The sequence below is a fragment of the Artibeus jamaicensis genome, unplaced genomic scaffold (assembly GCF_021234435.1).
Source record: "Artibeus jamaicensis isolate MK-2021 breed Jamaican fruit bat unplaced genomic scaffold, CSHL_Jam_final contig_729, whole genome shotgun sequence".
Classification (NCBI taxonomy): Eukaryota; Metazoa; Chordata; class Mammalia; order Chiroptera; family Phyllostomidae; genus Artibeus; species Artibeus jamaicensis.
The window spans coordinates 6,215,318-6,228,900 of NW_026521939.1; the positions used below are offsets into that span (position 1 = coordinate 6,215,318).

A 13,583-nucleotide genomic window follows, 5' to 3' on the forward strand; every position below is an offset into this window, starting at 1 on the left:
CTCTTCAAGGGGAAGTCCTTCTCTCTCCAGCACATGACAGATGAAGGGACCAGTTTTCTCCTACTGGTTTCTGTCCCTAACAGCACCTCACATCATCAAGCTGTATACCTTAAATACATGCAACTTGTATTTGTCAATTGTACTGCAGTAGAAACTTAGGGGGAAGGACATATTATGATGCACAAAACAACAGGAATGAACCTCATAATATTTATGCTGAGTGAAAGGAGCCAGACCCAGAAGAGTCTATACGGAATCATACTTTTTATAAAAAATGCGAAGTAATGGAGAGAATGTAGATCAGTGGTTGCCTGTGGACTGCAGGGAAGAGGGCGTGTATGAACAAAGGGAACTTTATGGGGTGATAGATGTGTTGATGATCTTGATTGTACTGCTGCTTTCCCAGATATGCACACGTGCCAAAACTCACTGAACTGTACTGTTTGAGTGTGTGCAGCTTAGGTGCCTCATTTACATGTCTATGCTTCCATTTTTGAATATGTGTAAAAGTAGGGGTGTGTTTGCAAGTCATTAAAGATGCTCTTTTTCTTATTACTAGGTGAGGTCAGGGATGTATTTTTAGCTTCGCTGACCATTGCAATTCATTGGAATGGGATTTCTTGTTGTACCTTCTGTTTTTCTCTTCTTTTTATCTACTTATTTGCCAATGATTTTTCTATATAGGTATCTTAACTTTTTGTCTTATCTATGTATAAAATATATAATTCCAGACTGACATCTACCAAAACTCTGTGTTAAGTTTTCTTACATCATTCAGGTGATATTTCTCTTTTATGATGTCTCTGTTTTATTTTTTCCAAGTGAAATATGATTGATTTTACATTCTTTGGGAAGCCTGAAAATAAATAAAACATCACTTAATCGGAGGACTTAAAAAAAATCACAGAAATAGGAGGAGGGCTTTAATAAGAAAAACCTAAAATAACAAATACACTCTTGTTTGAATAAATAAAAAACTATTTCCTGGAAAAGGTGACTAGTAGATAAACCTCTGGCAATTCCATAAAAAATATTAGCATTTCCTGAATGAGACAAGGAATATAGTTAGATAAAAAAGATTACTAAAAAGTTAACCTGAGGCCTATATAATTTTGTTAACCAGTGTCACCCCAATAAATTCAATTAAAAATAAAAATAAAACTAGAGAAAAAAGTTAATCTATAACTTTATGCCAATTTAACGTAATAAATTTTAAGAATACAAAGGTATGACTATTGGAAAAATTATTTTGGGGCAGTGTAGAAATGACTGTACAGCTTGAAAATCTAGGAGTTAACTGAAGAGTTTTAGAATTTAGTGATAAATTAAAATGACTAGCTGCAAGTATTGGTACACAAAGTCAGTAGTTTTCCAGTATGGGTATAATTACCAGTTAGAGATAGAGCTGATAAAATTCCCAATGATAATATATAATATTAATTATATAAATTACATGATATAATTGTAATTTTATAAATGTATTATACATGAGATCTTGGAACAGAACTGTAAATAGCAAATGGGAAATAAGCATAAAATTGTAATGACAAATATAAACTAATTAGCAGAGAACCTTTCCTGAAAAGGAAGATTTAGCATTATAAAAATATGTCTTCCAAAGGAATTATTTTCCCACATTTCAAAAAATGAAAACAAAAACAAAGATTGACACACCTGTGTGTTTAGGGTAAAGCTGGGAAAAATCTGAAAGACAAGTGGAAGGAGAACATATGCAACCAAATAGTAAAAGAGTATAAATTAGTATAATTGTGAATTGGCAAAGAATTGATAGATGGAAAATAGTGTGTCACGACATAGCCAAGAGAATAGGATTGTATAATATGATAAAGTTGGCATTTCAAATTAATGGGGAAGGATAATTGAGGAATCATTGGCTATTCATTTGAGAAAAAATATAGTACTGTTTCCTGCACTCTACAAAAAATCTCAGTGGATTAAAATGAATGAAGATGAGATCAAAACATAGGACTTCATGATCTTGCGGTAGGGCATTGCCTCTTGAATGTTTCTTAGGTATAACAAAATGTGCCCAGCAGTGGGTTGGTTACATGCCAGATAATTTTCAAAAGAGGGGAAAAGGGGCAACTCTTTTTTCAGATAAGAATATAGTTATTAAAACAGAACCTTGTGCTGGAGTCATGCAAAGTATTACAGAGGTTCCTCCGAAACCACATTACTCGGCAATTTCATTTCTGGGTATTTATCCTAAGAAATCCAGAACACTAATTTGGAGAGACTTACATACCCCTCTGACCACTGCAGCATCATTTACAGCAACAGAGATATGGAAACAACCTAAGTGTCTATTGATAGACAAATAGATAAGGAAGAGGTGGTACAAATATACAATGAAATATAACTAGGCCACAAAAAAATTACAAAATCTTGCCCTGGCCTGTGAACCAAAGGGTCCCCGGTCTGATTATTGGTTGGAGTGCATCCCTGGGTTGTGGGCCAGGTCCCCGGGAGGGGGCATGAGAGGCAACCACACACTCTTGTTTCTCTCCCTCTCTTTCTCCTTCCCTTCCCCTCTCTCTAAAAATAAGTAAAATCTTTTTTAATAATAAATATTTTTATTTAATTATTTTTAACTACAGTATTATGTCTTTTACTCCCATCCCAGCCCACCCTCCTGTGCCCCCCACCTCCCTCCTATTTCCACCTCCCTTAGTTGTTGTCCGTGTGTCCTTTATACTAGCTCCTGTATAAGTAAAATCTCTTTTTAAAAAACAACAAAATCTTCTTTGCAACAACATGGATAGTCCTAGAGGGTATTAGGCTAAGTGAAATAAGACAGACAGAAAAAGACAAATACCTTATGATTTCACTTATACGTGGAATCTAAAAAACAAAATAAATGAACTAGCAAAGCAAAAACAGACTCATAGATACAGAGAATAAATGTAAGGTTGCTCAAGGCAGGGAGACTTAGGGGGTGGGTGGAAAAGGTGAAGAAAAATAGTCATGGGAATGTAAAGTACAGTACAGGGAACAGAGTCAGTAATATTGTCATAAGCATCTATGGTGTCAGATGGGTACTAGACTTATTGAGGTGACCATGCATAATTTGTATAAATATCTAATCATTATGTTGTATACCTAAAATTAATATAATATTGTATGCCAATGCTAATTAAAATATAAAATAATTAAAATAAAATTTAAAATACCATCATCACAAATGAGTCCTCACGTAACTCATGAAATCTGAATAATGTGTTTCTTGGCTTCAGTAGTGTTGGGTTGGCCAAATCCAGTCACATTTTTCTGTAAAATAAAAGACATATTTTTCATTTTCACCAATAACTTTATGGATTTGGATATTTTGAGGAATGTCGGCTATCTCCCACTATTGGCTTCTACTGGGTAGAGGCCAGGGGTGCTGCCGAACATCTTCCAATGCATAAGACAGCCCCACAGCAAAGAATTATTTGGCCAAAGTGTCAATAGTATCAATAAACTTCTCAAACCACCTTTGACACACTCAATCAGTCAGAGCACATTCTCCATACACTGCATGAATCTCTTTTTTTGCATTTTAGTTGTGTTTTTATCTTTCTTGAAATACTAAAGCATAATATACTTTAAAAGTTGCATAATTTCTTCCTTTTTCAATATTAAAATTCACCTATTGAACAAAAATTCACCTATTTTGATACATTTTTGATACATTTTGATACATTCACCTATTTTGATACATTTTGATACATTTTGATACGTTTTTTAGTGCATGCTGATGTGACAGCTGTCACAATAAAACCTAGCAAAATTGTTTCGAATGAAGTAATGGACAACTCCACACTACTAGAGCCACCATATGGAAAAAACTAAATGAACTTTTTGCCGACCAATATAATATGTTAACACTGGGAGAAGCTGAAGAAAAGGCACAGGGGACTTTCTTATAAGTTTCTGAGCAACCTCCTATGAATCTGTAATTATTTCAAAATAAAAAGTTAAAAATTTTTTTAAACAATATTTTAAGCCCTGGCTGGTGTAGCTCATCAGATTGAGTGTGGGCCTGTGAACCAGAGTATCAAGGTTCGATTCCCAGTCAGGGCGCATGCCTGGGTTGCAGGCCGGGTCCTCCGTAGGGGACACACGGGAGGCAACCATACACTGATATTTCTCTCCCTCTCTCCTTCCCTTCCCCTCTAAAGATAAATAAATAAAATCTTAAAAAAAAAACAATATTTTAAACAGACTATTGAAATTTAAAAAAGCCAATGTCAGTTTTTGTGATTTTGCATTGAAAAGGATCCCCAAATTGCTATTGGAATGGTAACAACCAGCCACACGATGTCACGAGTGGCCTGCCATAGCCCTCTTAATTTGTTTTTGTTTTGTTTTGTTTTGTTTTTCTCTGAACAAGACTTGTCACTCATAAGGAAAGAAATTTGTTTCTTTCCTAAAAAAATAAGTAATCTTTAAACGGCCACATTCAGCATGGTTTTCTTTTTTTCTGAATGGGAGCATTTTGAAATTCTGATATTCCACTCTTTTTGAGGTGAAGACACAGAAAATGTTAAGAAAATGAATAGAGTTTAAGGAAAGCAAATGGGATATTCCAGAGAGGAACCCTGCTTCTCAAAATGTGGTCCATGGACCAATAGTACTGGTATGGCCTAAGTATTTACAAGAAGTGGGAAACCCAGGCCCCAGTCCAGGCCTGAATTAGGTCTGTGCCAAGTTCAGAGTGCCAGTTCTGCTGGCCCACGGACAGCACTGTGAACAGTAACCTAGAAGACATCCAGGGTAGAGGCCTGGAAGATATCGTCTGCTGCCAATGTAATAAAACCTTCCTAATTTGAAGTTCACTAAGTCAGAATTTTAATTTTAACCTGGTTAATTATAATGTGCACAATCGTATCCACAAAATAATGTTTGCATTATAGTGTATGTGTACACACATAAAAATATAAATTAGGTTAAATGTTTATTATTATATGTGACATTTTGGTTCCAATCTTACAGAAAGAGATTGGTGATAACTCAGTATAGAAATTTAGGCCAAAATATTAATAATGGTTTACACTGACCATATATTAGTTTTTTAATAGAGTAATATATGTAATTATTATTTAATAATTATTGACTTCCAAGAGTATGTCAGCTGTTACCTCCTTTCCTTAGATTGGGGTTGTTAAGATGCATAAAAGCAGATGGTTTCAAATGTTACCAGGGTGCTCTCAGAATATTCTGAAGTAAAGCTTCCAGAGTCTAAAGGGAAAACATTTTACATTTTTCCCCCCCAACACTTTTACTTTTTAATCTTTTCATATTGAGATTGTTTAGATCCACTTCATTTTTTTTGTTGCAATTCACATTTCCATATCCTTCCTCTTAACTTTTGTTTTCGATCTATAATATTTTTCTGGGGTCTTTTGCTTTCCAAAGTGGATTCTTAGTATGAATGGTTTTTATCTATAAAATGAACAGTTCCTCACTATTTTAGCTATTTTACTTCATAACATTTAAAGAATTTACTTAATTGCCTCAGAGCTGCTTGTATTTTTTAATTGTGGGAAAAAGCACATAACAAAAATTTTATCACCAGAAGTGCTACTTTTGTTTGTGCACACATTGAACTTGGTTTAGCTTTCACTTCCTTGAAGGACAGTTTGCTCCCTGGACACTAACATCGTATTGTTTTCTCTCCCTTCCTTATTTCTCTATTTTGCTCCCTGGCCTTTTCTCCGATCTTATCAGTTTGTGTTTTGTTTCCTCCTGGGCTGATCACTTCTTCCCAACCACATCTCAATCACCACAGATGGATTGATACTTAATAAATGCTTGCTTTTCATAACTAAAGTAAACTAAACGTAAAGTGTTACATGCATTCTTTTTGACTTGTGTATCTTCCAGGAGACTGCAGGCTACATAGAAGTCTTGCAGGACGGCCTTTTACATTTCCTTTTGAATTTCTGTGTTGCAGACCAGTGGTCATGAAGGAGCACGTACACATTCCTAAACTTCTTTCCACCTACCATTAACCTTCTGGTCTGCTAGACTTTGGATTAACTTCTTACTAGTAAACTCTCTTTTTTAGACAGTATTTATACTAGCAGAAAACTTTCCTCAGTAAATAGCTATCCATCAAAAAATACTAATGTAGTCAAAGTATTTATTGAATAACTGTATTTTAGTCACTGCAGAGTACAACATTGAGAAAGAGAAATAGCCTCTGTTTTCATGGAGCTTACAGTCTAGTGAGAGAGACAAACATGAATTAAATAATATGCAAACAAATGTAACATTGCCCTTGCGTCCAGTTCTTAGAGGGAGGTATGTCAGTTGCCGAATGTCTCGGCTGGGCAGACTTCACCTACTCTCGAAAATTAAAGTTTTCCTAGGAAAGTGTCACATGGGGGACAGGGAAAACCTTGAGTTCAATTTTCCACACGTTATAATGGAAATGCTTCTGAGATCTCCAAAAAGAGATGCTAAGCAGACAGTTAACCACACAGGGTTGAGGCTCAGAGGAGTGATCTGGGCTAGAGATATACATGCAAGAACCATCAGTGGGTTAATGACAGTGGAAGCCAGAAACGTCAATGAGATTGAACAGGAGAGGACCAAGATCAGTTTATTTTCTTTTACGAGAAATAGAGTCACCATGTTAGACATATGTGCAATTCGCTTAAAACTTTCTTCAGGCACCAGCACTTTTTCTTGGAAGAACCACCCTTCCCTGTTTCTTGGTGGGGTTGACAGTCTTCCCAGATCCAGAGGTGGAAGATAATTCAAGCCCAAGTCATCACTGCCTGACACGACTGTGTACAACATTACTGTATGACCACACAATTGTATAACATTCCCCTGGCCTCAGTGATTGATTCAGGGTAGTCATATGACCCAGTGAAAGTCACTGCAGGAATTTTGTGTGTGTGGGAATTTTTCTGAATGCAGATCTTTGTAGGGGTTGCCGAGATGAACTCATGAGACATCTGCTGACAGCTGTCTTGCCCCCACAAAGGGAGGGCCTGCCTGGGAATGGAAAGCAGGGTGGGCAAACGGAGAATGACAGGCTCTGGCGACACTGAGGCCAACTTCGCCTGGATGGTTAGGTTACATGAGCTCACAAATTTGCTTCTGCATTACCCTACTTTAAGAAGAGTTCACTACTTAAGGACCACTTGCAACTAAAAAATTCCTGACATCCATATTTATGAACTCCTTTAAAAAAGTACTAGTAAAATGCTTGAGAAAGAACTGCTTTCCATAGGGTAACTGAATCACTAAGCTATAGATACCCTGGTTAGAGGGACTTCATTGATAGACTTTGATGGCCATCTATTTAAAAAAATGCTAAGCTACTGTAATGTGTACCATGGATAAAATTTCCTGATCAAAGTTGAGAAAAGCAATGTAGACTCCACTGATAGTATACATGAGATAGAGAAAATTAACAGTTAAATTGAGAAGCATGGAAAACACTTACAAAGCCAGAATTTCTAAAATCTAGTTATATGTGTTTATTCTAGAAAAGAAACAGGAGATTTTATCTATCCTGTAATAAACTTGTGTGAAATATATAAAAATTTTGGTTGAAAATTTTTCCTCCAAAGGACAGCACACACACACACACACACACACACACACACACACACACACACACTGATATTTAGTTCTCTGCACATGAGCACCTGCAGCCAGGTATGCTTCCAGAAACATCTCTTCCAATGAACACACATGCCTTAAATAGTATGCTTGAAGGATTGAATGCTAAGAGTTAGGAAGCAAAGGTGGCTTAGGTTTTCAATTTTTTTACATTAATATTTAAAATGTATTGTACAAGAACATTACCATGATTTAGATTTAGAATGTATTCACATTTATTCCTTTTTTTAAAAATTATTTATTTATTTATTTTTAGAGAGAGAGGAAAGGAGGGAGAAAGAGAAGGAGAGAAACATCAATGTGTGGTTGCCTCACACGTGGCCCCCACTGGGGGAGTTGGCCTGCAACCCAGGCATGTGCCCTGACTGGGAATTGAACTGGCAACCCTTTGGTTCACAGCCCATACTCCAGCCACTGAGCTACACCAGCCAGGGCATCCTTTTTGCAAATGCCTTTAAAATATGTTGACTTAAAATTTTGCTATATACTTTCAGCCAAGATGGAGGCATAGGTAGATATGCTTTGCTTCCTCGCACAACCAAAAGAAAAATAACAACCAATTTAAAAACAAAAAACAGTGATCGCTTCGGCAGCACATATACTAAAATTGGAACAATACAGAGAAGATTAGCATGGCCCCTGCGCAAGGATGATACACAAATTTGTGAAACGTTCCATATTTTTAAAAAGCTTCTGCATGGCTAAAGAAAACAGTATTAAATTAAAAAGACAACCAACTGTATGGGAAAACATATTTGCCAATGATACCTCAGACAAAGGTTTAATCTCCAAAACATACAAAGAACTTACACGACTCCACTCTAAGAAGACATCTAACCCAATTAAAAAATGGGAAAAGAACTTGAACAGACACTTCTCCAAGGAGGACATACAGAATATCCAGAGACACATGAAGAGATGCTCAATATCGTTAGCTATCAGAGAGATGCAAATTAAAACCACAATGAGATATCACTTTACACCGGTCAGGATGGCTATCATAAAAAAAGCAACCAACAACAAATGTTGGAGAGGTTGTGGGGAAAAGGGGTCCTTAGTTCATTGTTGGTGGGATTGCAGACTGGTACAACCATTATGGAAAACAGTATGGAATTTTCTCAGAATAATAAAAATCAACCTGCCTTTTGATCCAGCAATTCCACTGCTAGGATTATATCCTAAGAATCCTAAAACATCAATTTCAAAGAACCTATGCACCACAATGTTCACAGCAGCACAATTTACAATAGCCAAGAGTTGGAAGCAACCTAGGTGCCCATCAGTAAATGAATGGATCAAAAAATTGTGGTACATGTACACAATGGAATTCTCTGCAGCAGAGAGAAAGAAGGAGCTCCTACCCTTTGCAACAACATGGATGGAACTGGAAAGCATTATGCTGAGTGAAATAGGCCAGGGGTTGAAAGACAAATACCATATGATCTCACCTTTAACAGGAAGCTAAACAACGAAACAAACAAGCAAGCAGAATAAAAACAAAGACACTGAAATAGAGAACAAGGGGACAGTGACCAGAGGGGAGAGGGAAGGGAATTTAAGGGGGAAAAGGGGAGGGATTTGGAGGAACAAATATGAAGGACACAGGGACGAGAACTAAGGGTGGTGGAAATGGGAGGGAGGTGGGGAGCACGGGGGGGGGGGCTGGGATGGGAGAAATAGACAAAAAACTGTACTTGAAAAATAACTAAATTTAAAAAAAAGAAAAAATAAATAAAAACAAAAACAACCACAACTGCCAGAAAATCAAACTGTATGGAAGTCCAACAACCAAGGAATTAAAGAAACATTCATCCAGACTGGTAGGAGGGGCAGAGATGGGAAGCTGGGGCAGAAAGAATGAGAGATAAGGCAGTGGCTGGTGGACCAGGGTGGGCAAGGGACCAGACATCCCCACATTCACATGCAGATAAGCTGGGAAGAACACCTGCAGAGTGAGACAGATAGCACAACCCAGAGTTCCAGCCCAGGTAACTAAAGTCTCAAAACCTTTGTCTATAAAAATCTGTGAGGGTTGTGGCAATGAGAGACACTCCCAGCCTCACAGGAGAATCCACGACAGGGGCCCACAGGATCCTAGAATGTACACAAGCCCACCCACCCTGGAATCAGGACCAGGGCAGCACCACAAAGGGCACAATCTGCTTGTGGGAAGAGAGGGAAGTGACTGAAAGCAGGGCAAGAGCCAAGTAAGTGGCATATTCCCTCTCTGACCCCTCCCCAACATACATCATCATCCGGAAGTGGGTTGCCCCACCCTAGCAAATACCTAAGGCTCCACCCCTTACAACATAATAGGCACACTGAGACAAATAAATAGGGCCCAAATGAAAGAAGAGATCAAAACTCCAGAAAAGACCTAAGTGATGAGGAGACAGCCAACCTATAAGATGCACAGTTCAAAACACTGGTAATCAGGATGCTCAAAGAAATGATTGAGTATGGTCACAAAATAGAGGAAGAAGTAAAGCCTAGGCAAAGTAAAATGAAGAAAAATATACAGGAAACCAACAGTGAAGGGAAGGAAACCTGGACTCAAATCAAATATTTGGAACAGAAGGAAGAAATAAACATTCAACCAGAGCAGAATGAAGAAACAAGAATTCAGGAAAACAAGGCTCTCCTTAGGAACCTCCAGGACAACTTTAAGCATTCCAATATCTGAATCATAGGGGTGCCAAAAGGAGAAGATGAAGAGCAAGACATTGAAAACTTATTTGAAAAAATAATGAAGAAAAACTTCCCCAGTCTGGTGAAGAAACTAGACATGCAAGTCCAAGAGGCCCGGAGAGTCCCAAAGAAGTTGGATCTAAGGAAAAACACACCAAAATACATCCTAATTAAATTACCCAAGATTAAAGAAAAGGAGAGAATCTTAAAAGCAGCAAGAGGAAAGGAGTTACCTACAAAGGAGTGCCCATAAGACTGTCAGCTGATTTCTCAAAAGACACCTTACAGGCAAGAAGGGGCTGGAAAGAAGTACTCCAAGTCATGAAATCCAAAGACCTACAACCAAGATTGCTCTATCCAGCAAAGCTTTCATTTAGAATGGAAGGGCAGATAAAGTGCTTCCCACATAAGGTCAAGTTAAAGGAGTTCATCATTACCAAGCCCTTATTATATGAAATGTTAAAGGGACTTACCTAAGAAAAATAAGATCAAAACTATGAACAGTAAAATGACAACAAACTTATAACTATCAACAACAGAATCTAAAAAAACAAAAAAGAAGAACAAACTAAGCAAACAACAAGAAAAGGAACAGAGTCACAGAAATGGAGACCACATGGAGGGTGATCAGTGGGAAGGGGGTAGGGGAATAATGGGGAAAAAGGTACAGAGAATAAGAAGCATAATTGGTAGGTACAAAATAGACAGGGGGAGGTTAAGAATAGTAGAGGAAATGGAGAAGCCAAAGAACTTATATGCGTGACCCATGGACATGCACTAAGGGAGGGAATGCTGGAGGGAGGGGTAGTACAGAGTGGAGGGGGATAAAGAGGAGAAAAAAATGGGACAACTGTAATATCATAATCACTAACGTATACTTAAATTTTTTTAAAAAAGAAAAAGTAAAATTTTGCTATAAATAATTCTAGAGCAGCAGATGTAGATTCTTGCTAAGTGCATTTTATATCAAGTTCACAGAAGGAAATATAGCTTTGGATATGTTTTTGGACACATTCATGTGATTACTCAAGGGAGGACATGTGCATTTTTTATATTTATGGTTTTAGCAAATTTCCTAATAAGCCTAGGCACCCTGCCAAAGGATATAAGACTGTAAAATTTATTATTCTTGATCATATTTTGTTTTTTTAAGTTAGCAAAAAAACTTCCATTGATTCATTGGGTCAAAGGAAGCCTGGCCCTGGCTGGGTGGCTCAGTTGGTTGGAGTGTTGTCCCATGCACCAAAATGTTCCAGGTTCAATCCCGTCAGGGCACATACCTAGGTTGTGGGTTCACTCCCTGATTGGGGCGCATGTGGGGGACAACCGATGTCTGTCTGTCTGTCTATCTCTCTCTCTCTCTCCCTCTATCTCTCATCAATAAAAATATCCCAGAGGGGAGAGGAGGAAGCCTCATAGCAGTGTTGTTTAAGGCAATAAGCATCTTTTAAACTACAGTGTCAGAGATGAGTTCAATTCTGGTTTCATGTTAATTCTCATTTACACATGACCCAACAACCTTGCATGTTAAAAGAGAAAGATCTTGGACCTTACATCCCAACAGACCAAGCTCCCTTAATCTGTGTTTTTGCTCTTTGCTGTTCTGTAGCCCATTTCCCAAACCCCATCTGAGGGGATCTTGAAACAGCATGTTTAATTTTAAGGATATTTTTGATGTTTTAAGTATATTTTATTGATTATGCCACTACAATTGTTCTATTTCCCCCCTTCATTCCCCTCCACCCTGCACACCCCTCCGCCACCATTCCCCCCCTTTAGTTTATGACCACGTGTCTCAAGTTCTTTAAATTCTATATTTCCCCTACTACTCTTGCCCTCCCCCCTATCTATTTTCTACCTACCATCTATGCTACTTATTTTCTGTACCTTCTCCCTGCTTCTCCTCCTCCCACTCCCATTGCTAATCCTCCATGTGATTTTCATTTCTATGGTTCTACTCCTGATCTACCTGTCCTCTTAGTTTGTTTTTGTTTTAGCTGTGGTTCTTAATAACTGAGAGTTTGCTGTCCTTTCACTGTTCATCTTTTTTATCTTCTTTTTCTTAGGTAAGTCCCTTTAACATTTCATATAATAAGGATGATGAACTCCTTGAATTTGACCTTATCTGAGAAGCACTTTATCTGTCCTTCCATTCTAAATGAAAGCTTTGCTGGATAAATCAATCTTGGTTGTAGGTCTTTGGATTTCATGACTTGGAATACCTCTTTCCAGCCCCTTCTTGCCTGTAAGGTCTCTTTTGAGAAATCAGCTGACAGTCTGATGGGAACTCCTTTGTAGGTAACTGTCCCCTTATCTCTTGCTGCTTCTAGGATTCTCTCCTTCATTTTAATCTTGGCTAATGTAATGATGGTGTGCCTTGGTGTGTTCCTTCTTGGGTCCACCTTCTTTGGGACTCTGAGCTTCCTGGATTTCCTGGAAGTCTATTGCCTTTGCCAGATTGGGGAAGTTCTCCTTTACTATTTGTTCAAATAATTTTCCACTTGCTCTTTCTATTCCCCTTCTGGTACCCCTATAATTCGGATGTTTGAACATTTAAAGATGTCCTGGAAGTTCCTAAGCCTCTCCTCATTTTTTTGAATTCTTGTTTCTTCATATTTTTCTGTTTGGTGATTTTTTTCCTCCTTCTGGTCCACTCCCTTGATTTGAGCCCCAGTTTCCTTTCCATCACTATTGGTTTCCTGTGCATTTCCCTTCGTTTCAATTAGTTTAGCCTTCATTTGTTCCTCTAATTTGTGACTAAAATCAACCAGTTTTGTGAGTATCCTGATCACCAGTGTTTTGAACTGTGCATCTGAAGGTTTGGCTATTTCTTCGTTGCTTAGATTTATCGGCTCTGGGGCTCTGAGTTCTTCTCAAGCCATGTTTTGGTCTGTTCGCACCTGTTACTTACATATGTGGAGCAGAGCCTTAGGTGTTCACCAGGGTGGGGTGACCCAGGTTGCTTGGTTGTGACACTGTATGTGGGGGCGGGGTCAAAGTCGGGCAATAGTGGTGCCCTCTGCTGCTTCTGCTGGGGCCTGTGAGGTCTGTCTCACTGCTCGCTCCTTCGCCTGGTTTATCTGTGCGCGAATGTGTGACCATAGTCAGCCTGCTGCCTTGCGCCCACACTGGGTCCACCCATTACTACCCCACACCTGGGATCAGCCAACCGCCGCCTGTGCCTGGGATGGGGGATCTTTCCTGCCTGACCCCACTCTGCTGCTGGCTCCACCCCTCTTACTGGTCTGGCTGAA

General features: G+C 38.4%; 1 non-coding gene across 1 annotated transcript; it reads left to right on the top strand.

Annotated features, from left to right (window-relative positions):
• The first annotated feature begins 8,218 nt into the window (after positions 1-8,218).
• On the top strand, positions 8,219-8,325 carry LOC119053596 (U6 spliceosomal RNA). Its single transcript, XR_005083329.2, has one exon. It is a non-coding gene; the product is annotated as a U6 spliceosomal RNA (small nuclear RNA).
• The last annotated feature ends 5,258 nt before the right edge of the window (positions 8,326-13,583 follow it).